Genomic DNA, 22524 nt, shown 5'->3' with positions numbered 1-22524 from the left:
TGTGGGACTGCCAATGCCATAAAGTTACGGAATGTGTCAGTCTCCACCAGCCTGAATGATAGCATTTCAAGGGCCAGTAGTTTAGCAATGCCAGAATTCAGAGCCTGTGCTCAGGGGTGGTTTGCCGAGTATGGGCGCCTTTTCTCCCATGCCTGTGCTAACGATGGCTGTAGACTGGCCTGGGAGTGTGAGGATGACTGGGAAAGTGTTGCTGTGGGTGGAATTACACTGTGTCTCTGTACAACAGTGCAAGAGATTCTTCCATGGCGATCCTGTGAGGAAGCCGAACCAGCTGTGTGTGAGCTGCAGGAAGAGGCTACAACACGAGCTGAAGAGGTGGTAGGTGGCGCTGTAGGTTGGCCTAGGTCTTCAGTGTGTTTTTGTAACTCCACCACGTGCTTGGTCCGCACATGTTTCCACATATTTGTGGTATTGAGGTTGCTGACACTTTTCCCTCTTTTCACCTTCTGATTACACAGCTTGCATTTGACAAAGCAAATGTCATCTGCAACTGTGTCAAAAAAGGACCAGGCACTGCAAGTCTTGGGAGCGCCTGCTTTGGATTTTGGAAGAGCCATGCTCCTAATGGGTGCTGAAGTGGAGGCTACAGGCAACCAAGTCTGCCCCCTCCCTCTCCCTCCTTTTTGGGCTGTTCGGGGAATCTCTTCCTCAGAGCTGCTCCCACCACCTTCCTGTCCCTCACGCCATGATGGGTCAAGGACCTCATCATCTACACCACCCTCTTCAAACAACTGCTTCTCCTGGGTAGTCTCGACAGCACAGTACGCACCAGAAAGTGGCACCTGAGTCTCATCATCAGATGCATACTGAGGTGTGCTGCTGACCATAGGCACTGGCCCACGCGCCTCTTCAGATTCAGAGAAACAAAACGGTTGCGCATCACTGCATACTACCTCTTCTTCAAATTCTTGAATTCTGCTTGGCTGGTCCCCTCTTTCCAAGCCAAGAGATTCAGAGAACAGAAGTAGAGATGGCTCCTGTGCAGGGCTCTCTGACTGCCTGGGCAATTTGGCAGGTGGTGAAGAGACAGATGGGTGCTCTTCAGTGCTCAGGACCTGAGAGGATCTGGAACTAATTGAAGTCGATGCGTTAGCTGCCATCCATCCGACAACGGCTTCAATTTGGTCCTCGCGCATCAGTGGGGTACGGCTAGCTCCTACAAAGCTGCGCATAAAGGACTGTTCCCTGGTAAAACTGGGGGATGCTGAGTCACTGGTGCCCGCAGCAAGCACAGAATCCCCACGTCCTCTCCCTGCAGGCACAGAATCCTCACGTCCTCTCCCTGCAGAAACTCCACGCCCATGCCCACGCCCACGACCACATGTCTTACTCCCTGCCTTCTTCATCTTGGTAGACTGATAAAGATAGGCAGAAAAGTACTAAGGGCTTAGTGTGCTTATTCCTGAACAGCTGCTAACAGGTATAAGAAACACTAATTTTATAAAGTGTGGACTAGACTTTAATATGAGCTAATGTGGCCTACACAACTGTAAAGTGGAGTGTTTGGTGAACTTTATTTAGGTTTTTTTTGTCACAAAAAGACACTGGATGTGCCTAAAGATGTAATAACGATAGTATCACAAACTTTTTGAAGCTATTACAATGTAGGAAGGTAACCTACAATGCAATAGATGAGGCTGCAAAAAGTAGGCTAATACTAATCTGGCTGGGGCTGCAGGGCCCAATGCTGCAGAAAGGCTCCTCTAACTACTCCTATATAGTGTGTTTGGAACCAATTTAGCTGAATACGGATGGAACCACCACACTAATAGGAGAAATCAGGAAAAATTGTGAATTGGCAAAAAAGGACAATGTATGAGGCAGTGACACACACTGAGTGCACTACAACCAGACGTGGTTGAAGCACACACTACAGGGTGAGCTGCACTCACACACCAGACCTTGCAGACAGCGGTGAACAGTACAGATTAGTGTTGAGCCACCCCCGTAGTGTTCGAGTTCGGTTCGGTTCGTCGAACACCCGTGTGTTCGCCGAACTGTTCGTCGAACTGTTCGTCGAACACCTTCGAACACCGTTAAAACCAATGGCAGGCAAACAAAAACACATAGAAACACATAGAAAACACCTTCAAAGGTGTCCAAAAGCTGACAAACTGCTCAGAAGACACAACTAACACATGGAAAAGTGACAAGTACATATAGTCTTGCGAAAAGAAAAGAGGTGGAGGAGTAAAAGGAGAGGGAGACACAGGTATAGGCATGTCATGCCCTTCTAAAATCCAAAAAGTGAGAAGCCGACACGTTCAGTCCGCTCCTGCCCGTGCCACCTCCGTGTCGCCGGGTTTGTGCCAGAGCCGCGGTGAACCCGGACGGCCAGCCCCCCTCTCCCAATACTGGTGCCTGTCCGCTGGTGGGTCGAGCGAGCCCCCCTGTGGTGGAGGCAGCTCTAAGCTTTTTAATTTAAATTGTCTCTCTAATTTGAATGAATACACTTTAAATCCATTTACAAGGATCTATTGAAGGGCAAGTCTCATGCCAGCAGCCGCGTAATTCCAGCTCCAGTAGCGTCCACTAAAGCTGCTGCAGAAAAAAAGCTTTTATAAGGATCGAGCTCGGCTGTCCACCGCAAGGCATCCTACTGCCAGTCCCAGCCCCTATGCCTTGGGGTGCCTCCTGATGCTCTTCACTGAGTATCCCGTGGTCCCGAAGCATTTCCTTTGAAAAAATTAAGTGTCCAAATTACAGGTGGTGTAGCTTGCTTAACAGCCGGGATAATCCGCTGACTAGCAGACACTGCTACTAGGCACAAAGTATTTCCTGGGCTAGATGCAGTTAAAAATTTGTAATTAGATACTCTCGCTGGATGCTGAGAAAGCATTCCATAGAGTATCCTTGCACGCCATATATGATTCTCTTAAAAAGCTTGGGGTAGGGGTCTAGGGGACCCTTTTATAGCCAAAATCACAGCCCTGTATCACAATACGTCACATAGGCTGAAGATTAATGGAACTGTAGCACCCCGAGGGCTCGGTTGCTACAGAGGTATTGCACCTCACCCAGAGGTGTGATATCTCACTCTCAGGTAAGGATGGAGTGTGGATCAGGACCCGACACCTGCATGCATTACACCACATTGCCGTGGGGCAGGGCAACCAATATGCCTCTGAGATGGGCACGACAGTCCCTGTCCCTGGCTGGAGTGGGGGGAGGGAACACTGAGGAAGGGGAAACCTGTAGTGCAGGAGCAGGGAGGAAGCAGTTCCTGGGTGCATTGAGAAGGGAGTATAAAAGGTGGGCACCATCTTAGTTCAGTGCAGAGAAGTCTGAGCAGAAGTGGCAGGGAGCAGGGGCTCTGCATGAGCTCTGCTCCGGAGGCGGGCCTAGTAACAGAGGCCCAGGCCTGGAAGAGGGAGAAGGAAGGAAGAGGAGCGGAGAAGGCTCCAGGAATGAGGAATGAAGGGATCGAAGGGGTGCGGACGGGTGAGTCGCCACCGCACGCCCGAATCCACCTGCGTGGAGGGGTCAGGCCAAAGGGGGAGACCGGTCCCCGAAACTAGTGGAGGCAGGAAACGACCCTCAGCTAGAAACCGGAGGCTGTGACATTTTATGTGGCGCAGCCCCTCGCTAAACCTGCTCGGAAGGCACCACACAGGGTCAGGGAAACTGGTGCCAAGTTTACCAAGAGGAGGCCCGGGGCAGCCGGACAGAAGGGTTGGTAAGAAAGGCCAGACAAAGGACACACAAAGGGGGTCCTGTGAAGCGCTCCAAAGTTATCTGGGAGTTGTCTGAGCCCCTCACCTGGTGAGCACAGTACGACGTGGGCAGCCGTTACCTGCAGACGTGGTCTGGATAATAAGAACTGTGAGTAAAGGCCCTGGACTGCATCATTGACTCCGTGTCGTTACTGCTGCTGCCCTGCACCATCACCCCCATCATCCGCATACACTGCCCTGAGGCTATACTCCTCCCTTGGGGAGTTATGCTACGCTCTGCTGCACCCACAACACCAGCCTCAGCGGTCTGCCCGGCAGCGGCGGTTCACTCTGACCGCAATCCACGGGTGGCGTAGTCAGACATTTAAACATCAAAACCACATAAATAGTTCCGCCACTGGTTTGACCACCCTGAGCCACGGAACCGGGTCGCCGCCACGAAGACTACAACCACCAGCATCCACCAAAAAGGGTCCGGCTCCGGGTGTCCCAAGGCCCAGGGGGTGCATCAGAACATTTTCATCACCTTTCACAATCACCAATGGGACAAGGCAGGGATGTCCTCTGTCCCCTCTCTTATACATCCTAGTGACGGAGCACCTGCTCTCATCAATTCGCCATAACCCCAATATTAGGTGGATTGAGGTGTAAGGCACCGAGTACAAGTGCTCTCTATTTGCTGATGATGTCCTAGTATATATCACTCAATCACATATATCCATCCATGCTGTTATGGCTGAAATAGATCACTTTGTTACATGGCCAAATTTTAAAATCAATGCAGCGAAGTCTGAGGCCCTCGAAGTCTCCCTCCCCAAATCCATATAGGATTCCATCCAGTCCAACTTTCACTTTGCCTGGCCCTCACAGGGTATCAAATACTTAGGAATTCCTATTCATAGAGACCTCTCCCATCTATGTTATCTTAATTTTGGGCCCTTTATTGAACAACTCCATACAGACCACGGTTGGCAAGTTAGAACTGTAAGATTCACTACGTGAACCACTGGTGTTTTGTGGAAAAGCACATGTACACTGTGTTCCAAATTATTATGCATGAAGTGTTTAGGATTGATAAGGGAAGAATTTGTTTGTTTGTCAGTTAAACTCATTGATGGTGATGTGTGTCAGGGCTCTTTATATCACTGTAAGCAATTGCAGACACCTGTGCTAATTAGTTTGGCAGGTGTGTCCAATGAAAGGCAAGACTACTTAAGAAGGCTGTCTCACATTATTAAGCAGCCTACATTTTCTGCCAAAATGGGAAAGAAAAAGGATGTGTCGACTGCTGAGAAGCAACAAATTGTGGAGTGTTTAGGTCAAGGCATGACTACAATCAACATTGTGCGATGATCAGAATGAGGTGTCTTGGCAATCAAGTATATAGCTGATTCACAGTACACATGTGTGCGTGCTGATAAGGGCAAATTGAGGACTCTTTCCTACAGGCAATTACGTCAGGTTAAAAGAGCAGCGGCAAAAAAAGCCTTGTCATAGCAGCAGACAAGTTTTTGAAGCTGCTGGTGCCTCCAACGTCCCCCGAACAACAAGATGCAGGGTCCTTCAGAGGTTTGCAGCTGTGCATACGCCATCCTGTCGACCTCCTCTATCCACTTCAGACAAGCAGAAATGGCTCCAGTGGGCCAAACATTACATGAAGACTGATTTCAAAACTGTTTTGTTCACGGATGAGTGCCGTGCAGCGCTCGATGGTCCAGATGGATGGAGTGGAGGATGGCTGGTTGATGGACACCCCACGCAAACACGGCTACAGCGCCAACAAGGAGGAGGTGGAGTAATGTTTTGGGCTGGAATCATGGGGAGAGAGATTGTCGGCCCCTTTAGGATCCCTGAAGGCGCTAAAGATGAACTCCATAATGTATGTGGATTTCTCAAACAGCACTTCCTGCCATGGTTCAAGAAGAAGAACCGTGTATTTCACAGCAAGATCATTTTTTTGCATGATAATGCACCATCTCATGCTGCACATAAAACATCTGCATCTCTGGCTGATATGGGCATAAAATGGGACAAACTTATGGTGTGACCCCCATGCTCCCCTGACCTCTACCCCATTCAGAACCTCTGGAGCATCTTCAAAAGGAGGGTCTATGATGGCGGGAGGCAGTTCACATCTAAGCAACAGCTCTGGGAGGGTATTCTGTCCTCATGCAAAACAATTGAAGCAGAAACCATCCAAAACCTGACAAATTCAATGGACGAGAGAGTTCAGAAGCTCCTTTCGAACAAGGGGTCCTATGTGAAAATGTAACATCACCTAGAATAAAGTTTTGAGTTGAAAACTGTTTGATTTCAGTTTCTAATAACCTGCTGATGCTTATAATTTCAAAAATTACCATTTTTTTGGTCTTTATTAAAATGAAAAGGTTGATCGAAAAGTTTGGGGGATCTAAGAGTGTGGCAACCCAGTAGTCATGATTACTTCGAATTCTGACAATATGAGGGTCATGCTGCAGGTAGTGCAGCAAGAAGGCACTTATGTGTCTTGCGCATCTCGGAGCCCCAAAATTATTTTCCGGGCTAGATGCAGCTAAAAATTATTTACAGATAAACATGATAAGTAATTTGAAAGCTTAAAACGGTTGGTAGGGTGATTTTAACCAATCATAAAGCTTTTACTCTCCCCAGGATGACACAGGGGTAGAAAAGTCGTTTCGGATCCATGATTTGTTCATCTTTATGAACGTGAGTCTGTCTACATTATCAGTGGAGAGCCGCGTGCGCTTATCTGTCAGAACACCACCAGCAGCGCTGAACACACGTTCAGACAGAACGCTGGCTGCGGGGCATGACAAGATCTCCAAGGCGTAAGTGGCTAGCTCCGGCCATTTATCCAGATTGGAAGCCCAAAAAGAGCAAGGGTCCAGTGACACAGTCATGGCTTCAATGTTTACTTGGAGATACTCCTGTACCATCGTCTCTAGGGGTTGACTATGTGTCAGACTTCTTATCTCCTGTGGCCTTGCAAAGGATGGGCTAAAAAAGTGGTGAAATGATTCTGCAAAATTGATGTTACCAGCAGATACTGTGGTTCTGTTACGGTTTGAGTGCTGAACACTTGACGGTCCCACGGTTGGCAAGTTGGAACTGTGAGATTCACTACGTGCACCACTGGTGTTTTGTGGAAAAGCACATGTAAGATTCTCCAACAGTCTCTGCTGATACTCCTGCATGCGTGCATCTCTTTCTATGGCAGGAATAATTTCTGCAAATTTACTTTTGTACCGGGGATCTAACAGTGTGGCAACCCAGTAGTCAGGATTATTTCTAATTCTCACAATTCGTGGGTCATGTTGCAGGTAGTGCAGCAAGAAGGCAGTCATGTGTGTTGCGCATCCAGGAGCACCAAGTCCCTGTTGTGTTGGTGGCGAGGTAACAATCATGCTTCCTACCTCTGTCCTCTCCCCCCAACCTCGCACAACAGAAATGTGATCAAGGTCTCCCTCATCTGATGAGTCTTCCATCAGTTCGTCCTCCACTTCTTCCTGGGCTCCTGCACCTTCCTCACTAGTTTAGCTGCTACCATGCGCCCTGGTAAAACCATCTCCCCCACCCTCACATTCCTGCCGCCTTAGTGCTGCCGACCTTCTGGACCTTGCAGATGTTAGCCCTTCCGCATACAACTCCTCCTCCTCTACTTCCTCCACCTCCTCTTGTGCCACCACCGGACTCCGAATTCTGTTTAACATGTACTCCAACATGTAAATCACTGGAATAGTCATGCTGATAATGGCATCGTCAGCGCTAAACATCTTCGTCGCCATTTCAAATCTGTGCAGAAGGGTGCATAGGTCCCTGATCTGAGACCACTTCTCCAGCGTGATTTTCCCCACCTCTGGATCTCGTTGGCCCAGGCTATACGTCAGAACGTATTGCACCAGGGCTTGTCGGTGCTGCCACAGTCGCTGCAACATGTGCAGAGTTCAATTCCACCGGGTAGGCACATCGCATTTTAGCCGGTGAAGTGGCAGGCCCAACGACTTCTGTAGAGATGTAAGTCGCTGAGCTACGGGATGCGTACGGCGGAAGTGAGCACACAGCGACCGTGCCCTCTGCAGAAGGCCATCCAGTCTGGGATAGTGGGCTAAAAATTGCTGGACAGCCAGGTTCAACACGTGAGCCATACAAGGCACGTGTGTGACATTGCCCCGGCGAAGGGCCGCACCCAGGTTTGCAGCATTGTCGCACACGGCCTTCCCTGGTTTCAGGTCCAGTGGAGACAACCATTCATGAAATTGGTTCTCCAGAGCTGACCACAACTCCTCAGCTGTGGGACTCACATTTCCCAGACATTTCATAGTAAAAACCGCCTGATGACGTTGAGCCCTACTGCCCGCATAGTAAGGAGGTGTGCAGGATCCCTTCTGCGCAGTTAGAAAGCTTGTGGCATGACCAGACAGGCTTTGGGTGCAGGTGGAAGACCGAGAGGAGGTTGAGGAGGCAGAAGCAGTGGAGGAACTTTGACATAAAGAGGACTGACGCACAACTCGTGGGGACTGCAAGACTTGGACAGCAGCCCCTTGTCCTGCTGTCACCATAGTTACCCAGTGCCCAGTCAGCGACATGTAATGCCTCTGTCCATGCCTACTCGTCCAAGTGTCTGTGGTGAAATGCACCCTGTCACACACAGAGTTTCTCAAAGAAGCGGTGATGTTGTGTGCGACATACTGGTGGAGCGCAGGCACACCTTTCTTTGAGAAGTAGTGCCGACTGGGCATCTGGTACTGGGGCACTGCGACGGACATAAGGTCTCGAAAATCCTCTGTGTCCACCAGGCGGAAAGGCAGCATTTCTGTAGCCAAGAGCTTGCAGATGGTGAAATTCAACCTCTTAGCTTTCTCATGGCTAGGAGGAAATGGGCTTTTACTTGTCCACATCTGAGGGACCGAGGGCTGGCTATTGTGCTTAGACAGGGTTGATAAGGGTGTCCCCGGCAAACTGCCGGTCTGTGAGGAAGATGCAGGCGGACATGTTAGGTTGCCTTGATCCAAAGGTGGTGCTATCGATGTCGGACAGTGCTCAACACCAGCTGGTGTTACCACCTCCAAAGAAAATGATGACCTGCCAATCACGCTGGCTGTTGCGGGTAAAGAGGTGGCAGGTCTGCGCCCCAAAACAGGTGTGACTGCTGTCCCCCCAGTCACAGAGGATGAAGAGGCCGCGGATGCACAAGATATGGCAGACGGTGGTTGGCCTGGCCGGCTAGGCCGCATTGTAGCACACTGAGCTTCCCACTGCAACTTATGCTTCATGTCCATGTGCCGGTTCATGCATGAAGTACTCAAACTATGTATTTTTTGGCCTCTACTTAGCTTTTGCTGACAAATGTTGCAGATAACACGAGTTGGGTCATCTTTATCGATCTGAAAAAATGCCCAGGCTATGCAAGGCTTAGCACCCATGCGACCTGAAGAGCCACCATGACTTGTGGTGAGAGGCAGAGTTGTGTTTGAGGATGCAGTTGTTGACGTGCTTCCAGTACTACGTCTCTGTCCAGGAAGGCGCAACCTGACCTCGTCGTCACTAGCATGTTCCACCACCTCCTCTGCTGACCTCATCTCTTGGCTGGCTGTGGGTTGACAGTAAGTGGGATCTCCAACCTCATCATCATCACCCTGTGCGTTATCACACCCGTCGTCCTCAGAGCCAACCTGTTCCTGCCCTGACAAAAAACTAAAGTTGTCGCTCCAATCAGGTATTTGAGTCTCATCATCGTCTTCCTCATTGTCTCCACAAACAGGAGTTACAGTTTGGGAATGAGGGTCTACATTATGGTCGGAACCTTCTGCGTCTGGTCCTGGATCCGACTCATAAAGATTCTGGGCATCAGTGCAGATCATTTCCTCGTCTGGATTCACAGAAGCGCTGGAGTCGACCTCTGATTCACAGGCTATAGTATGAGTAAACAGCTCTGCAGACTCAACCATCTGTTCTACCTCAAACTCAGACGGGCAGCTGGAGATTTGGGAGCTGTGAGGAAGCAAGTGCGATTGGGGTGACACCTTTGAGGACTGGAGTATTTGTGATGTTGAAGTTGATGTGGAGGAGAGCCCACTTAAAGGAGCACTTGATATCCGTTGAAGCACCTGCTGTTTTTGTGCCTCATCTGGAATTTGTAGCGATTGGCGTGGCCGTAAGAAAGGGATCTTATCACATTGTCCGCTAAAAGAAGTAGACATTTTAGTTTACCTGGAAGATGGTCTTTCTTCTGCAGATGTTACTGTTGCATTAACACCTACCCCACGGACACAACCTTTTTTCCCCTTCCCAACACGCCTATTCCCCTTTCCACCAGCAGCAGGCCTTTTTCCACTCATTTTGGTGGTTAACTAATTCACAACTCTGGAGTTGTTTGCACAAAAAAACAATGGATGGGAACCGAGCAGAGCTGAGTGGCCAAACTGTGGTATTAGGCCAAAACTATTGGCTGGGTTAGATGCAGGAAAAAATTATATTCAATTTGCAACCTGATGGAGGTCAGTATAGATGGACTAATAGAACAAGTCCCACACACAGCTAGAAGCCCAAATATTTTTTCAGAGGTAGATGCAGAAAAAAAATATATTCAGTTTGCAACCTGATGGAGGTCAGTATAGATGGACTAATAGAGAAAGTCCCACACACTGCTAGAAGGCCAAATAATTTTTCAGAGCTAGATGCAGACAAAAAATTATTTTGAATTTGCAACCTGATGGAGGTCAGTATAGGTGGACTAATAGAACAAGTCCCACACACTGCTAGAAGGCCAAATATTTTTTCAGAGCTAGATGCAGAAAAAAATTATATTCAGTTTGCAACCTGATGGAGGTCACTATAGATGGACTAATAGAACAAGTCCCACACACAGCTAGAAGCCCAAATATTTTTTCTGAGCTAGATGCAGAAAAAAATAATATTCAGTTTGCAACCTGATGGAGGTCTGTATAGATGGATTAATAGAACAAGTCCCACACACAGCTAGAAGCCCAATATTTTTTCAGAGGTAGATGCAGAAAAAAAATATATTCAGTTTGCAACCTGATGGAGGTCAGTATAGATGGACTAATAGAGAAAGTCCCACACACTGCTAGAAGGCCAAATATTTTTTCAGAGCTCGATGCAGACAAAAAATTATTTTTAATTTGCAACCTGATGGAGGTCAGTATAAATGGACTAATAGAGAAAGTACCACACACTGCTAGGAGGCCAAATATTTTTTCAGAGCTAGATGCAGAAAAAAATTATTTTTAATTTGCAACCTGATGGAGGTCAGTATAGATGGACTAATAGAGAAAGTCCCACACACTGCTGGAAGGCCAAAAATTTTTTCAGAGCTAGATGCAGAAAAAAATTATATTCAGTTTGCAACCTGATGGAGGTCAGTATAGATGGACTAATAGAACAAATCCCACACACAGCTAGAAGCCCAAATATTTTTTCAGAGGTAGATGCAGATAAAAATTATTTTTAATTTGCAACCTGATGGAGGTCAGTATAGATGGACTAATAGAGAAAGTCCCACACACTGCTAGAAGGCCAAATATTTTTTCAGAGCTAGATGCAGGCAAAAAATTATTTTTAATTTGCAACCTGATGGAGGTCAGTATAGATGGACTAATAGAGAAAGTCCCACACACTGCTAGAAGGCCAAATATATTTTCAGAGCTAGATGCAGATAAAAATTATTTTTAATTTGCAACCTGATGGAGGTCAGTATAGATGGACTAATAGAGAAAGTCCCACACACTGCTAGAAGGCCAAATATTTTTTCAGAGCTAGATGCAGAAAAAAATTATATTCAGTTTGCAACCTGATGGAGGTCAGTATAGATGGACTAATAGAACAAGTCCCACACACAGCTAGAAGCCCAAATATTTTTTCAGAGGTAGATGCGGATAAAAATTATTTTTAATTTGCAACCTGATGGAGGTCAGTATAGATGGACTAATAGAGAAAGTCCCACACACTGCTAGAAGGCCAAATATTTTTTCAGAGCTAGATGCAGATAAAAATTATTTTAATTTGCAACCTGATGGAGGCCAGTATAGATGGACTAATAGAGAAAGTCTCACACACTGCTAGAAGGCCAAATATTTTTTCAGAGCTAGATGCAGACAAAAAATTATATTCAGTTTGCAACCTGATGGAGGTCAGTACAGATGGACTAATAGAACAAGTCCCACACACAGCTAGAAGCCCAAATATTTTTTCAGAGGTAGATGCAGATAAAAATTATTTTTAATTTGCAACCTGATGGAGGTCAGTATAGATGGACTAACAGAGAAAGTCCCACACACTGCTAGAAGGCCAAATATTTTTTCAGAGTTAGATGCAGACAAAAAATTATTTTGAATTTGCAGCGTGATGGAGGTCAGTAAAGATGGACTAATAGAACAAGTCCCACACACTGCTAGAAGGCCAAATATTTTTTCAGAGCTAGATGCAGAAAAAAATTATATTCAGTTTGCAACCTGATGGAGGTCAATATAGATGGACTAATAGAACAAGTCCCACACACTGCTAGATGCCCAAATATTTTTTCAGAGCTAGATGCAGAAAAAAATTATATTCAATTTGCAACCTGATGGAGGTCAGTATAGATGGACTAATAGAATGATGCTATGCCCAAAAGATTTTACTTCACTAGGTGCAGTAAAAAAATTGGTATTCTATACACAGGTGGTATATTTTGCAACACAGATAGGCTACTCCACTGACTAACACACTCTGCAATAGGCCAAAAAGGATTAGCTTTGCTAGATTCAGCCAAATGCTGTGAAAAAAACTTGCACAGCACTGGCACAGACCTGCCTGGCAAAAACTGATAGGAACTGATGTAACCTAGTCCTGAAAAGGACTGCAATTACAATTAGTCTTTACTCCCACAATCTATCTATTTAAGAGCACAGACCTGCCTGAAAATAGTCGTAGGAAATGCTGTAACCTAGTCCTTAAAAGGACTGCAATCACAACTATTCCCTACTCCCAAGCTATCTGTAGATTTGCGCGAAAATTGGCTTGAAATTAACAAGATATAGCGCACACAGCAACAGTGGTGCCATCTAACACGCAGCTGCAGCAGTGAGAAAATGGTGGCGACGGGGAAAATGGCTTGGTCTTATATGGCAAGGACATGTGACATACACTGCCAATGACACATGCCCTTGCTTGTGTGAAAAAAAGCACTTCGCTCCGTGTGTGCGCTGCTGATAGGCTGACAGAGTGCACCTCCCCACTGTAAATGTGGGAAAGAGAAAAAAAAATGGAGATTTTCATTATTCCTGCAGAGATCCATCCCCTGCCCCTCCCACCACCCCGCTGTACACTCAAACTGCGTATTAACATTAATTTTCATCATTACTGAGAAAAAATCCAGTTATGATTTTGGTGCACGAACATTTATCGAACATAACCTCGAACAGCCGAATTTTTCTCAAATCGTTCGTGTTCACCGAACGGCTCGAACACCGCCCAAAACAGCTCGAATTTGAGATTGGCGAACAGTTCGAGTAGAACAACGCTCATCTCTAGTACAAATGCAGAGCACTGTGCACTAGCGCTGCAAGACCAAAAAAATGTCTCTATCTACTCCTATATAGTGTGTTTGGAACCAATTTAGCTGAATACGGATGGAACCACCACACTAATAGGAGATATCAGGAAAAATTATGAATTGGCAAAAAAGGACAATGTATGAGGCAGTGACACACACTGAGTGCACTACAACCAGACGTGGTTGAAGCACACACTACAGGGTGAGCTGCACTCACACACCAGACCTTGCAGAAAGCGGTGAACAGCACAGAGAACTGTGCACTAGCACTGCAAGGCACGGCGATTTATAAAGTAGCTTGGGTAAAGCAGAATAGACCAAATAGGTAGCTAAAACTGTCCCTCAGAACAACAGCGTCCTATCCCTAACTGAATTCACAGCAGAGTGAGCTCAAAATGGCGGCGGCGGCTTTTATAGTGCATCATGACATCATTTCAGCAGCTAATCACAGCCATGCCATTAGTTAAGATGCCTACTTGCCTAATAGGATGTGCCCACACTTCTTAGGATCCTCATTGGCTGAATAAAATGAAAATGGCTCATTGCATTATGGGAACTTCCGATTCCGGTATACGATATTGCAAAAGTATCGGAATTAAGTATCGGAATTCCAATACCGTGAATATCAGCCGATACCCGATATTTCAGTATCGGAATGCTCAACCCTACTCCCAAGTCTCCAGCTGCCAGTCTGAGTATGGTGTAACACAGATGGTTGAGTCTGCACAGCTGTTTACTCATACTATAACCTGGGAAATGGAGTTCTGCTCCAGAGCTTCTGTTAATCCAGATGAGGAAATGATCTGCACTGATGCCCAGTATCTTTATGAGTCGATCCAGGACCATATGAAGAAGGTTCTGAGCATAATGTAGACCCTCTTTCCCAAACTATAACTCCTGTTGGTGGAGACAATGATGAAGACGATGATGAGACTCAAATACCTGATTGTAGTGACAACTTGACTTTTTGGTCAGGGCAGGAAGAGGTTGGCTCTGAGGACGACGGGTGTGAGAACACACAGGGTGATGATGACGAGGTTGGAGATCCCACTTACTGTCAACCCACAGTCAGCCAGTCGATGAGGTCAGCAGAGGAGGTGGAGGAGGATGTGACTAGCCCAGGGGATGGGGATGACATGGTACGCAGGCCTTTGCCTGGCCTTTGGGCTGTCGCGGGGGTAGGCTCCTGGGCCCGTACCCTGGGATCAGTCTTTAAAAGGGTGGATAATTGTTAATTTTATAAGAGTTTGTGACGTCACCTCTGGTATCTGGTGAGAAGCACCACCGCTGCAGTAGTCCATTGAGGCTGGTGATAAGGCAGCTCGATGGTATAGCTCCCCACAGGTGGAGCTAGGCCTCAGAAAAGCGTATGCAGGGGGAATGCAGGACAGGCGTGACCCAGCTGGGTCAGAACAAGAACGGGAACGGACACGGTAGTCACTTCAGTACCTTTTACTGGTGGAAATTCAGGCACTTCCCGGAGCACTGTAGGGTGAAGGGTGCATATCAGGATCCTCCCCAATGAACGGGTGTAGGGCCTCCAGTTTCTTGCCTCTGCGTAGTAAGTTTCTGACCTGCCTGGAGCTAGGCCTAACATTATCTGTGTCCTGCGCTGACTGACCTTGTGGTAGGGCTTTGTCTTGGAGTTCACGCTCCCAGTATGCGGGGCCTCAGCTTCTCCTGGCTCTGTTATGTATCAGCACCTTAGCGATCCTGGGACTTGTTGTTCTCCAGGGATTCCGGTTATGCCTTACTGGGTCATAGAGATCCCGGTAAGCTCGGATCCGGTGTCCGGTAATTGCTTCAGGGTGAGCTGGTTAAGCTCCTCTGCGCCCTATGTACTAATTCTCCACTCGCCTTCGGCCTACTCGGGCCCTAACTAGGGTATACACACTAACGGCAACTTGCCGCGCTTCAACGATCTTATGGTGCCGGCACACCTTAAGCTCTAACTGGGCTCCCTGAATCTAGCTAACAGGAGCCTCATGCTCCACTGCTGAACTATTAACTGAGTTCTCTAGACTAGATTGAGCTCCACTGCAGACTGACCTCTTTTAGGCTTCTCTACTGCAGGAACTCTTCAGAGGAAATGAACTGCCTAGCTCCACCTTCCCTATTTATATACCTAATGGGCTCCCTCTGCTGGTCTGAGGAGGAAGGTGGAGATGTATATATGAGATACTATAACCTGGGAAACGGAGGTCTGCTCCAGAGCTTCTGTTAATCCAGACAAGGAAATGATCTGCACTGATACCCAGAATCTTTATGAGTCAGATCCAGGACCAGATGAAGAAGGTTCTGAGCATAATGTAGACCCTCGTTCCCAAACTGTAACTCCTGTTGGTGGAGACAATGATGAAGACGATGATGAGACTCAAAAACCTGATTGGAGTGACAACTTGACTTTTCGGTCAGGGCAGGAAGAGGTTGGCTCTGAGGACGACGGGTGTGAGAACACAGAGGGTGATGATGACGAGGTTGGAGATCCCACTTACTGTCAACCCACAGTCAGCCAGTCGATGAGGTCAGCAGAGGAGGTGGAGGAGGATGTGACTAGCCCAGGGGATGGGGATGACATGGTACCCAGGCCTTTGCCTGGCCTTTGGGCTGTCACGGGGGTAGGCTCCCGGGCCCGTACCCTGGGATCAGTCTTTAAAAGGGTGGATAATTGTTAATTTTATAAGAGTTCGTGACGCCACCTGTGGTATCTGGTGAGAAGCACCTCTCTTGGAGGATTCCATCAATGCACTCTTCTAGGATCTGTGATACCAAGCGCAGCTGGGCATCACAGATGCTATTGACGACGAGGTTAGGTTGCTCCTTCCAGGACAGAGATGGAGTACTGGAAGCACGTCAACAACTGCATCCTCAACCACAACTCTGCCTCTGACCTCAAGTCGTAGTGGCTCTTCAGGTCGCATGGGCTCTAAGCCTTGCATAGCCTGGGTATTTTTTCAGATCGATAAGGATGACCCAACTCATGTTATCTGTAATATTTGTCACCAAAAGCTAAGTAGAGGCCAAAAAATCCATAGTTTGAGTACTTCATGCATGAACCGTCACATGGATATGAAGAATAAGTTGCAGTGGGAAGCTCACCGTGCTACAATGCGGCCTAGCGGGCCATGCCAATCATGGTCTGCCCCATCTTGTGCATCCGCGGCTTCTTCATCCTCTGTGACTGGGGGGACAGCAGTCACACATGTTTTTGGACGCAGATCTGCCACCTCTTTACCCGCATCAGCCAATGTGATTGGCAGGTCATCATTTCATTTGGAAGTGGAAACACCAGCTGGTGTTGAGCGCTCTCTGACATCAAGAGCACCTCCTTTGGATCAAGGCAACCAACTTTTCCGCCTGCATCTTCCTCATAGACCGGCAAGTTTTCCGGGGACAACCTAATCAACCCCATCTAAGCACAACAGCCAGCCCTCGGTCCCTCAGTTGTGGACAAGTAAAATACCATTTCCTTCTAGCCATGAGAAAGCTAAGAGATTGAATTTCACCATCTACAAGCTCTTGGCTACAGAAATGCTGCCTTTCCGCCTGGTGGACACAGAGGGTTTTCGAGACCTTATGTCCGTCGCAGTGCCCCAGTATCAGATGCCCAGTCGGCACTATTTCTCAAAGAAAGGTGTGCCTGCGCTCCACCAGCATGTCGCACACAACATCACCTCTTCTCTGAGAAACTCTGTGTGTGACAGGGTGCATTTCACCACAGACACTTGGACGAGTAGGCATGGACAGGGGCGTTACATGTCGCTGACTGGGCACTGGGTAACTATGGTGACAGCAGGACAAGCGGCTGCTGTCCAAGTCTTGCCGTCCCCACGAGTTGCACGTCAAGCCTCTTTATCTAGAAGTTCCTCCACTGGTTCTGCCTCCTCAACCTCCTCTCGGTCCTCCACCTGCACCCAAAGCCTGTCTGGTAATGCCACCCGCATTCTAACTGCGTAGAAGGAATCCTGCACACCTCCTTACTATGCTGGCAGCAGGGCTCAACGGCATCAGGTGGTGTTTACTTTGAAATGTCTGGGAAATGTGAGTCACACAGCTGAGAAGTTGTGGTCAGCTCTGGAGACCCAGTTTCATGAATGGTTGTCTCCACTGGACCTGCAACCAGGGAAGGCCGCGTGCGACAATGCTGCAAACCTGGTTGCGGCCCTTCACCAGGGCAATGTCACACACGTGCCTTGTATGGCTCACGTGTTGAACCTTGTTGTCCAGCAATTTTTTGCCCACTATCCCAGACTAGATGGCCTTCTGCAGAGGGCACGGTCGCTGTGTGCTCACTTCCGCCATTCGCATCTCGCAGCTCAACGACTTACATCTCTACAGAAGTCGTTGGGCCTGCCAGTTCACCGGCTGAAATGCGATGTGCCAACACGTTGGAATTGAAATCTGCACATGTTGCAGTGACTGTGGCAGCACCAACAAGCCCTGGTGCAATATGTTCTGATGTATAGCCTGGGCCAACGAGATCCAGAGGTGGGGCAAATCACGCTGCAGGAGTGGTCTCATATCACGGACCTATGAAGTTGACATGCCCCCTGGCCCGTGAGGTACCGGTAGCCGGGCCGGTAGACGCTGGGGGTTGTAGTCACTGTGGCGGCGACCCGTTCCGTGACCCAGGGCGGTGAATCCATTGTTAATTTATATATATGGGTTTTATAATGTCTGACTATGCCACCTGTGGAGTGTGGTCAAAGGGGTCGCTGCTGCGGAACAGTCCTCTGAAGCTGGTGGTTTTGCAGCAATGGTATTATTACTCCTCACAGGAAGAGTGTAGCTTCAGGGCAGTGTGGGTGGATGATGGTGTTTGTAGTGCAGGGAGTCAGTAATTAACACAGAGTCCATGTGATGCAGTCCCAAGATCTTTACTCACAGTTGTTGCAGTCCAGATTACAGGTACCAGATCAATCTCCCCCGCCGTGCTGTGCGTACTCAGTGAGGGGCTCAGTCCACCCCCAGATAGCTCCGGAGTACTTAGCAGGACCCCCTTCTGTGTGTCCTTTCTCTGGCCTTCTCCCTGCACCTCACACCCAGTGACACTTCTATCCGGTATCCTCGGGCCTTGGCGGGCGACGTGTGTTCCGTCCCCTAGGTCCTATGTGGTTACCTTCTTAGTGAGACTGGTGTGGACTTTGGCCTGCAGTACATGAAATACTGCAGCCTCTGGTTTCTAGTTGAGCCTTGCTGTTTCTCCACTAGTTGAGGCACCGGTTCCCCTTATCTGGCCTGACCCCTCTACCTCCTGGTAGCAGCGGACGTACGGGTGGCCTTCTGCATGGCCCGTACCCCTAGGGTCCCTTTGGTTCCTGGAGCCTTCCTGCTCCCACTCCTCTCTTCTCTCCTTCAGTCCAGGGCCTCCCTGGCTATGCCCGCCTCCGGAGCAGAGCTCATGCAGAGCCTCTGCTCCTGTCACTTCTCCTCTGACTGGCTTGCTCTTTCTAAGATGGCTTCCTATTTATACTCTCCCTGTCATGTGCTCCCCTAAGCTGCTTTCTCCACCCACACCCACTACATAGGACCATCCCACCAGCTAGGGAGCTAGTACTGTGCTCTCCCTTAGGAGCAATCTCGCCCTACCCCCACTGCGGGTATGTTTTGGATGCAGGTGTTAGGGTCCCGAGCCATACTCCTTCCTTACCTGATGGTGAGATACCACACCTCTGGGTGAGATGCAGTACCTCTGTAGCGACTGAACCCTCAGGGGCACCACACACCCTTCTGCGCAGTTTTGAAATGGCGACAAAGATGTTTAGTGCAGACGACGATGCAATTATCAGCATGACTATTCTGGTGATTTACATGCTGGAGCACACATTAAACAGAATTCAGAGTCAGGTGGTGGGACAAGAGGAGGTGGAGGAAGTAGAAGAGGAGTCGTATGCGGAAGGGATAACATCTCCAAGGTCCCAACGGTCGGCAACACCAAGGCGGCAGGCATGGGATGGTAGGGGAGAGGGATTAACCAGGGCGCATGGTAGCTGCCAAACTGTTGAGGAAGGTGCTGGAGCCGAGGAAGAAGTGGAGGACGAACTGGCGATGAGCATGTAAGACTCATAAGATGAGGGAGACCTTAATCACATTTCTGTTGTGCGAGGTTGGGGGGAGAGGGCAGAGGAAGGAAGCATGATTCTTACCTCGCTACCAACACAACAAGTACTTGGTCCTCCTGGATGCGCAGGACACATGAGTGCCTTCTTGCTGCACTACCTGCAACATGACCCTCAGATTGTCAGAATTCGAAGTAATCCCGACTACTGGGTTGCCACACTCTTAGATCCCCGGTACAAAAGTAAATTTGCTGAAATAATCCCTGCCATAGAAAGGGATTCACGCATGCAGGAGTATCAGCAGAGGCTGTTGCAGAATCTTACATGTGCTTTTCCACAAGACACCAGTGGTGCACGTAGTGAATCTCACAGTTCTAACTTGAAAACCGTGGGACTGTCGAGTCTTCATCACTCAAACCATAACAGTAACACAGTATCTGCTGGTAACAGCAATTTTGTGGAATCGTTTCACCACTTTTTTAGACCATTCTTTGCAAGGCCCCAGGAGACAAGAAGTCTGACACATAGTCAATGCCTAGAGAGGATGGTACAGGAGTATCTCCAAGTGAATATCGAAGGTATGGCTGTGTCACTGGACCCTTGCTCATTTTAGGCTTCCAATCTGGAAAAACGGATGGAGCTTGCCTCTCAAGCCTTGGAGATCTTGTCATGCCCTGCAACCAGCGTTCTCTCTGAACATGTGTTCAGTGCTGCTGGTGGTGTGCTGCCAGATATGCGCACGCTGCTGTCGACTGAGTATGTAGACAGACTCACGTTCATAAAGATGAACAAATCATGGATCTGCAAGGACTTTTCTACCCCTGTGGCATACTGGGGAGACTAAATGCTTGAGGATTTGGTAAAATCACCTCACCGACCGTTTTAAGCAACTCTGGGGCAATTGATGCCACTTAAGTGGTGTCTGTGCAACAATTTTTGGAAAAAATGGAGACTATTTTTGGAATCCCCTTGCTGTGTTTTGCGTGAAATTGGCATCGTCAATTCCAGGTGTGTTGGGTGGCCCCCCCCTTTTAACTGTAATAAACTACATACACTATGGCTTGGGATAACACAGATGGTTGAGACTGAAGTGCTGTTTACTCAGAGTTCTGCTCCAAAGCTTCAGTGTCTGTTAGTAGTGTTCGAGTTCGGTTCGGTTCGTCGAACACCCGTGTGTTCGCCGAACTGTTCGTCGAACTGTTCGTCGAACACCTTCGAACACCGTTAAAACCAATGGCAGGCAAACAAAAACACATAGAAACACATAGAAAACACCTTCAAAGGTGTCCAAAAGCTGACAAACTGCTCAGAAGACACAACTAACATGGAAAAGTGACAAGCACATATAGTCATGCGAAAAGAAAAGAGGTGGAGGAGTAAAAGGAGGGGGAGACACAGATATAGGCATGTCATGCCCTTCTAAAATCCAAAAAGTGAGAAGCCGAGACGGCCAGTCCGCTCCTGCCCGTGCCACCACCGTGTCGCCGGGTTTGTGCCAGAGCCGCGGTGAACCCTGACGGCCAGCCCCCCTCTCCCAATACTGGTGCCTGTCCGCTGGTGGGTCGAGAGAGCCCCCCTGTGGTGGAGGCAGCTCTAAGCTTTTTAATTTAAATTGTCCCTCTAATTTGAATGAATACACTTTAAATCCATTTACAAGGATCTATTGGAGGGCAAGTCTCATGCCAGCAGCCGCGTAATTCCAGCTCCAGTAGCGTCCACTAAAGCTGTTGCAGTTAAAAAGCTTTTATAAGGATCGAGCTCGGCTGTCCACCGCAAGGCATCCTAGTGCCAGTCCCAGCCCCTATGCCTTGGGGTGCCTCCTGATGCTCTTCACTAAGTATCCCGTGGTCCCGAAGCATTTCCTTTGAAAAAATTAAGTGTCCAAACTACAGGTGGTGTAGCTTGCTTAACAGCCGGGATAATCCGCTGACTAGCAGACACTGCTACTAGGCACAAAGTATTTACTGGGCTAGATGCAGTTAAAAATTTGTAAGTAGATACTCTCGTTGGATGCTGAGAAAGAATTCCATAGAGTCTCCTGGCACGCCATATATGATTCTCTTAAAAAGCTTGGGGTAGGGGTCTAGGGGACCCTTTTATAGCCAAAATCACGGCCCTGTATCACAATACGTCACCTAGGCTGAAGATAAATGGAACTGTAGCACCGAGGGCTCGGTTGCTACAGACGTATTGCACCTCACCCAGAGGTGTGATATCTCACTCTCAGATAAGGATGGAGTGTGGATCAGGACCCGACACCTGCATGCATTACACCACATTGCCGTGGGGCAGGGCGACCAATATGCCCCTGAGATGGGCACGACAGTCCCTGTCCCTGGCTGGAGTGGGGGGAGGGAACACTGAGGAAGGGGAACCCTGCAGTGCAGGAGCAGGGAGGAAGCAGTTCCTGGGTGCATTGAGAAGGGAGTATAAAAGGTGGGCACCATCTTAGTTCAGTGCAGAGAAGTCTGAGCAGAAGTGGCAGGGAGCAGGGCTCTGCATGAGCTCTGCTCCGGAGGCGGGCCTAGTAACAGAGGCCCAGGCCTGCAAGAGGGAGAAGGAAGGAAGAGGAGCGGAGAAGGCTCCAGGAACGAGGAATGAAGGGATCCCAGGGGTGCGGACGGGCGAGTCGCCACCACACGCCCGAATCCACCTGCGTGGAGGGGTCAGGCCAAAGGGGGAGACCGGTCCCCGAACTAGTGGAGGCAGGAAACGACCCTCAGCTAGAAACCGGAGGCTCTGACATTTTATGTGGCGCAGCCCCTTGCTCCACCCGCTAGGAAGGCACCACATAGGGTCAGGGAAACTGGCGCCAAGTTTACCAAGAGGAGGCCCGAGGCAGCCGGACAGAAGTGTTGGTAAGAAAGGCCAGACAAAGGACACACAAAGGGGGTCCTGTGAAGCGCTCCAAAGTTATCTGGGAGTTGTCTGAGCCCCTCACCTGGTGAGCACAGTACGACGTGGGCAGCCGTTACCTGCAGACGTGGTCTGGATAATAAGAACTGTGAGTAAAGGCCCTGAACTGCATCACTGACTCCGTGTCGTTACTGCTGCAGCCCTGCACCATCACCCCCATCCTCCGCATACACTGCCCTGAGGCTATACTCCTCCCGTGGGGAGTTATGCTACGCTCTGCTGCACCCACAACACCAGCCTTAGCGGTCTGCCCTGTAGCGGCGGTTCACTCTGACCGCAATCCACGGGTGGCGTAGTCGGA

This window comes from Phyllobates terribilis, unplaced genomic scaffold (genome assembly GCF_046119375.1).
Source record: "Phyllobates terribilis strain yellow unplaced genomic scaffold, ASM4611937v1 Scaffold_12__6_contigs__length_324123572, whole genome shotgun sequence".
Lineage (NCBI taxonomy): Eukaryota > Metazoa > Chordata > Amphibia > Anura > Dendrobatidae > Phyllobates > Phyllobates terribilis.
This window is presented reverse-complemented; position numbering follows the sequence as displayed.